The 7,500-nt window shown below is 37.3% G+C and overlaps 1 protein-coding gene across 5 annotated transcripts in view; it reads left to right on the top strand.

Annotated features, from left to right (window-relative positions):
• Positions 1-7,500, top strand: part of LOC106883844 (uncharacterized) — a 158,351-nt gene that overhangs the window by 34,559 nt on the left and 116,292 nt on the right. For 2 of the 5 annotated variants that reach the window (XR_016237627.1, XR_008266375.2), the window contains 2 exons: positions 2,410-2,477; positions 5,305-6,001. The exons of 1 other annotated variant lie outside the window; for it this stretch is intronic. The gene's annotated coding sequence lies outside the window, so the exon portion shown is untranslated. Of the gene's footprint in view, positions 1-2,409; positions 2,478-5,304; positions 6,002-7,500 lie in introns of those variants that run through there. 2 more of the 5 variants (XR_016237626.1, XR_016237625.1) reach the window with 1 other exon arrangement.

The raw sequence follows: 7,500 nt of genomic DNA, 5'->3' as shown, positions 1-7,500 counted from the left end.
ACCTTTATATTGCATCTAATTCCCATTGCAGATAAGTAACATCCTCAGGGTTCTGTATCTTCTGAGAGATGTTTGTGTCATCTGCACAGCTAGCAAGGGTGGCTACCTGAACAGCTGAGGGCCACTATGAATAGCAGTGGCCCCAAGACAGTGCCCTGTGGAACACCACTCATTATTTGCATTTCCTTGGAGATGATGCCATTGGCCACCACTGCCTGACATCTATCTTTTAGAAGGACATGCAGTCATTTTCCAAGTTTTCCAATTATGCTGCGATCACACTGAGATCATACCATGGTTGACTTTATCAAAGGCTTTTGCAAAGTCAAGATATATCACATCCACATCTAAGTTGTAGAGCAGCTGCTTTAGCACCCAGGTGTAGTGCTACAAAAGCTGTGTCAGGCAGCTTCTAGCAGGTCAAAAACCGTGCTGGGAGTCAGTCAGCAAGTCATTCTCTTCAAGGAATGCAGCTAATTTCCTTTAGTGATTTTGCTGATGTGTGAGGTCAGAGAGATAGGCCTATAGTTCTTAGTATCTACTCTGCTTCCTCCTTTATGAATAGGGCATATTATTCCCTCCTTCAGTTTTTCCAGGAGCTTGCCATTTACAAAGAATCACTGAAAAAGAACCTGCAATAGTTTTGCAAGGACTCATTTGCATGACTTGAGAAGGATTGCTGGGAATCCATCGGGGCCAGCAGCTGAGTTTGTGTCTGTGTCATCTATTACAAGTATTACATCCTCTTCTTTGATGTTGATGTAATCAATTGTTACTGCTCCTCTTCCTACATCTGTAGTGGTAAGGAATTCTACAGGTTTGCTAACTTTCATGTGCCATACAGGTGGGGTGAGGACACTTTTGAAATGTTTATTCAGTGTTTCACTTATCCTTATTGGATTTCCTGTGTGGGAATCATCATTTTGGAGGAATGACTTTACCTTGCAATCCATGGAGGCAGTTTCTTTGGCATACTTAAAAAAGGCTTTAGGGTTTAATTTTATAGTTTTTTATATAGCTCAGGCTTCTGTGTCTGCACTTTCTTTTTCATGGGAGCATTTCAGATGTTTCTCAATCTCCAGCAGTGCTGTTTCAATGCAGGATTCTTCACTGCTGCTGAGTTCTATGTTGAGGCAGTTTGTCATCTTTGTACGCTGTCTCATAAGAACTTTTCTGCCCCTGGGAATCTTGTTTTTATGTGCAGTGGCCTTTCTCTCTGAAACAAAATAGTAGCATATGACTTGCACTATGGACATGAAAATTTTCAGTTCATATCAATGTCAGGTGTAGAGAGACATTGGGACCAGTCCTGTCTGATGATCTCTTTCTCTAATGATTTCCAACCTGCTTTGTAGTAGTTCAGATTGGTTAGATTTTGAATGCTTCTCATAGGCTATATGTCCATGGGTTCCTTTAGTCTATACATGGTCAGCTCTATTATACTGTGATCCAAGACTAGTGTTGGTGTTACTTTCACATTATGGATAAGAACCATATTGTTTGTGAAACAGAGATCAAGTATATTGTTTGCCCTGCTTGGATAGAGTATTATTTGCTCCATGTGTAACTTGTTGATTAGGTCGAGCAGTGATTCAACCTGACTTTAATTACATCATGTCACTCATGAGAGGAAAATGTCTTAAGGCCATCCTACATTGGGTAGGTTGAAACACCCCATGAGATGTACACTGATGTACCATTCTAGTTTGGTTAAGACTTCATCTATACTTGCAAGGCATGGGATTTGGAGCATCTGGTGGGCAATAAGTAGTACATGTAACTATATCAAGTTGTCTTATATGTACAATTACTGTGTCGCACACTGAGTTTGAGTGTAACAGAAGGATCTGTGGTGTGAGATATTCATGGATGTACATGGCAACTCCACCATGGTTCTCCTCTTTTCTGTCACTTCACAAGACAGCATACTTTGGTATATGTATTTCTACGTCTGTGATGTGGGGTTTTAGGTGTGTTTTGGTGAGTGCTAGGCATAGTCCTTGATTTCATGCCACAAGGTCCCTCAGGAAAGTAATTTTGGTTCTGTTACTAAGTTGCAACTGTCCTATGATGTTTATAAAGTATGTTGGTGTGACATCTGTGCTGATGCCAATAGTGACCACCCTGGATCCATTGGCTGTGGCATTCTTGTTTGTTGGTGGGGATGGCTCCAACTCTGGAATTGATGTAGCCAGGTCATTTATTGCACAATCTTTTGTGCCATACATAAAGAAGATTGTTGCTCAGCTACAGTCTTTATGGCAACTTCTGGATAGGGCTGGCTTTTAGAGGTAGTGCGCACAACATTGGCATATTTTAGTTTTGATGCAGGTGATGTGCAACATTTCTTCCTTTGTCTTTTGGTCCATTTGCATACTCTTTACTCTTTTACTCTTTTACTTGTTTCAGTTATTTGACTGCAACCATGCTGGAGCACCGCCTTTAGTCGAGCAAATCGACCCCAGGACTTATTCTCTGTAAGCCTAGTACTTATTCTATCGGTCTCTTTTACCAAACCGCTAAGTTACGGGGACATAAACACACCAGTATCGGTTGTCAAGCGATGGTGGGGGGACAAACACAGACACACAAACATATACACACACATACATACATATATATACATATATACGACGGGCTTCTTTCAGTTTCCGTCTACCAAATCCACTCACAAGGCTTTGATCGACCCGATGCTATAGTAGAAGACACTTGCCCAAGGTGCCACGCAGTGGGACTGAACCCGAAACCATGTGGATGGTAAGCAAGCTACTTACCACGCAGCCACTTCTGTGCCTATTTATTTATTTATTTATTTATGGGTTTCAGCCAAGTGGCTGTGGTCATGCTGGAGCACCACCGTGAACATATATATATTTATTCTTTTACTGTTTTTCTTTTACATGTTTCAACCCTAAAGCTGTGGCCATGATGGAGCATTGCCAGTGTACTCACACTTTCGATGGCCAATTTTATATGATTGGCTTTTGGTGAAGGAGGGAGTTCAACACTGCTGCCCTCTTTTGAGTTTCTTGGCTTGATATTGGTTCATCTGGGACCTTGGACAGCAGGATGTTAGGTAGTTTCTTGAAAACATCTAGCCCTATTCCATGAAAATCCCTCATGTTTTGGTAAAGCGTTAAAAAGCTGTGGGCCCTTGAATCCCAAGCTATTACAGTACATGGTCCTCACTCTAGATGGGACAGCTGGGACCTTTGGAGCAGTGCAGTGATGTCCTGTCCAGGGTCTGCTATAGCTCTCAATACCAAAGTTCTCTCCAGGATCTTCTATATATATGTCACTGCATACCTCCCCTGTCTTCACTCTGTGGATAGAGTTGTAGCTCTTTCAGTTTCTCCCAGTAGCTCAGCTGATCCATTGATGCAATCTTACTGGTGTAACACAGCTGAAGTGCAAGTTCTGCTATTTATTTGACATTGTAAGGTAACCACAGTTGAGAGCAGTAGTCCAGATGGCTGAGTACAAATATCCTCTATAGAAGCAGCATAATCCCTTGTTCTGAAGGTTCTCCGAATCCAGCCAGCCATTTGCTTGCATACTGCAACCATCTAGGTGATACACATGTGAAATGAGGCATCATTGTTCATATCAATCCCCAGATGATGCACTGTATGTGAATCTGTGATTGCCACTCTATTTGGCCAAAAGTATCATTGTTGCAGCTTGTGAGCACCAATTAGCTGTTAGTGGAGGGCTTGGAATTTGCCTGCATTAAATTGCATATTGTTTCCTTCAGCCCACTTATATATGGCATCTAGGTCTTTTTGTAGAAGATTAGCATCAGAAGGTTCCTTCACTGCTTGTACTACTTTGTGTCGTTGGCATAGCTAGTAAGTGTGGCTGTCTGTGTAACTGATAGCATGTTTAAAAGGGCCATCATGAATAGCATTGGCCTGAGTACAGTTCCCTGAGCCACTCCACTGTCTACTACTGTCTCTTTGGAGAGGGCTCAAATGTCTGTCACAGCCTGCCATCTGTCTTTTAAGAGACTTGATGTCTGGTGAAGCTGCCTTACAATCCTCTGTGCAACCTCCAATAAAGCCCGTTGTGTTCAGCAGTTGCTGTCTGCATTGCATCCACTGTTTGTTTCCTCTTAGGAGCAGTGTGTGCATCATCCACACATTTCTATGGTGGTGGTATTGTGACCTGGCTCTGTTTTAATTCTTTTTGGTCTTCAAGTGAGTGAAACAAGTAAGTACCTCTCGCATAGGATTTGGTATGTGCAAATCTACAGTTTGTCCCAGTGTCTCAATGCCAGCAGGTAACCTTTGCATAGAATTTGCAGACTAGTTGAGTTTCCTTTTTACGAGAACCTTTACCTTCGCAAGTTCTATTTCATTTTGTTTTTGTTTCTGTACCTACCTTGTGCCTACATCCATTAGCTTGCTGACTTGCTGGTGCCTTTGTCTTCATTCGTTTTTCTTAGTGAACCTTTGCTTTGCTGCTGTTGTTCTCCTCTGCACATATCTTCATCTTTGGCTTCTTTGGTTTCTTCTGGTGGACCTTTGCTTTCTTCTCCTTGGACTCACAGTTCTCCAGGGTGATGATATTTTCTTTGTTTTGTTCCTCCTTGACAGCATCACCCTGACCCTTCACGGATTCTATTGAGTCACTGATTTCTTTTTTCACCCTTTTGTGTCTTTGCCCGTTCTTTAAATATTTTGTCTAGTAACTTCATGTTTGATTAAATTAAGTTGTATCAGCAAATGAACTCATTTTTTCTCTTGATTTGAGCTATGGTTCAGTGAAAGCCAAAGTTCATCAGTGCCTCCATAATTAGAATGTTTGGCAGTGATCTTTCTGCAAGGGTTCACGCAAGGAGCATTGTCTTAATTCCTTTGATCTGCCAGTTTCTCTGAATTTTGAATCTAATGCTGTCTTTTGTGTAGTTGGCTTTGTTGAGGTCCATGTTGCTGAGATAGGGAGAAAACACATCAGGAAGAAGTAGATGGTTGCTGGGTAAGAGGAGAGAGAAAAAGGGACCTTGAGCATAAAAGAGAATGAAAGAAAGTGAGAGAGTGAGACAGAAAGAAAGAGAGATACAGTGAGTTAAGAGAAAAAGAAAAGAAAAACAAGAAACAGACATAAATTGGTATGTACAGTAATAGAGAGATATACAAGTCAATATTGATAGAGTTAGATAGACAGACAGGTAGATAGACATTTTAACTCAGTGGCAAGAGAGAGAAGACTGTGTAATTAATTAATCAATTACTGTTTCACTTGATAATCATGAGAGATGTGTGTAGTTGAGTAATTAACTATTATTTTGTTTGAAATTTGCAGATATATACACGCAGGGGCCCAGTTGCATTTCGTTTCAAGATGTTTATTTGTTTGAGACTACTTTCACCTGAAAATCTATAAATACAGGAATCTATATGTATACTTTGCCTGAAAATCTGCGAAGTATACATGTAATGCCTATTTATTTGCCATGAAGTGAAAAGCTATCTGAGAAGGAAAAAGTTAAACATTTATCAGTACATGAAAGTCCGATAAAGTAAACACGTAAACTTGATCAACAATTTTACCTTAAAATTTCAGTTTCTGACAACATTCAATGACCAAAAAAACAAAAATTGCTTATTCATCCTCTCATTATTCATACAACTTTTCAACTGCTAACAGTTCCTTTCCCATTCTCACATTAATATACTACTTAACCACTCTTTTGATAATGAATTCACCTAAGGATATACCTGAGGAAGAACCAGCTTAAATGGATATAGTTAAATCCTCCTACCCTCCTAAACATAATGACTCACACAATGAATATCATTAAAGAGGAGCTTTCTATCGTACATTTCTCCAGTAACAGAATACCCAGTTTATAAAGTCTTCAATCGATACATTGATCCAATGGCTGGGATATCTCAGAAACAGCTGTCAGAGACTATCTTTACTATATTTAGCAATTTTGTATTATTTTACTGGTTTAAGATTGAATTAAATAAATTTAAATGCCATAGTTCGGCCTTAACTAATTGTTTCCCTTCCTCATTACTTTAACCAATACCTACTAACTCAAAGGTAAGCCACCAACTGCAAGTTTTTTTTTCCAACAAGACTTACACACAGTCACAACTCCAGCCACTGTTCTAACTGGAATTTTAGTTAATTACCTATTGGAGTACTCAGAACGCATACCTATTAGTTTGGGTTACTTTGACCTAAACTCTTCATAGCTTGTATGTATGTGTATATATATATATATATATGTGTGTGTGTGTGTGTGTGTGTACTGTTGTGTCTGGGGAGAGTCATTTTCTTATTGTGCCTTGAAATTTAACACACTCACTGGTAAAATTTCCACTTATTTTTCTTTTTATATATATATACTTACATATATATATATATATATATATATATATATATATATATATATATATATACAGATGCATATATATACATGCACATATATATATATATTATATATATATATATATATATATATATATATATATATATATATATATATATATAACTCATTAATATAAGCCAAACAAGTATTGACAACTGTTCTCAATGAACTAATCAATATTATTATTTACAAAATGAGGGACCATACATAGTGCATATCCAATATTAATATGAAAAAGAGTAGTAAATATACCCTGAATAAAAATAAATATTTGAATAAACTTAGGTCGAATGATAATAAATATATGCCACATGCCAACCCAAATATACCCAATGATGTTAAGTATAATGAAGATAGTTATATTTGGTTTATCATTCCCTATGCATGAGAAATAAGAATGAATCTGGTCAAGCTATTTTACAGATCTATATCTAAGCACTTTAATAAAGAACCTAAATATTATAAAATAATTAATAATAAAATGATTAGAATAGGTTTTTCAGTATCTAAAAATTTGTTTAAAATTATCTCCTCCTTTAATAATAAAAGTTTAGACAATTTTTATAATAAAAGAAAGAATAATAATAATATGATCTAGCTAGAAACTATGATTGTAGATATAAGGATAAAGGTTTATTTGATAATTTTTGTTTACAGAACAATGATGCATATAGATGTACAGTGGATTCAGAACGAAGAAATTATTTTTACATAGGGTCTACGGAAAATTTTATTAAATAACAGATAGCAAACCATGAATACACTTTTAGGAACAGAGATAGGTTTAACAATACTAGTCTAAGTAAGCCAATTTGGGAATTGAAGGATAGTAAGAAATCATACAAAATGAATTAGAAAATACATAGTCACGCTAGATCGTATAAAATTAATGATGCTAGATGCAACCTGTGTATAGATGAATTATATTAGATATTAACACCTAAGAAGAAATTGCTTAATGAAAGATGTGAGAGTGTTCTATCTTGTACACTATTCTAAATATGTGTTTTGAAAATTTTATTAAGTGTGTATATCTGTACTCGTTTGTATCCATATATAAGTGTACATATATTTGTATATATGTATAACTATGTATTTGTGTATATGCATGTAGATGC

This window comes from Octopus bimaculoides, chromosome 20, assembly GCF_046866305.1.
Source record: "Octopus bimaculoides isolate indiv1 chromosome 20, ASM4686630v1, whole genome shotgun sequence".
Taxonomy (NCBI): Eukaryota; Metazoa; Mollusca; class Cephalopoda; order Octopoda; family Octopodidae; genus Octopus; species Octopus bimaculoides.
Note: the sequence above shows the minus strand (reverse complement) of the source record. Positions and strands in the feature narration are given on the sequence as shown.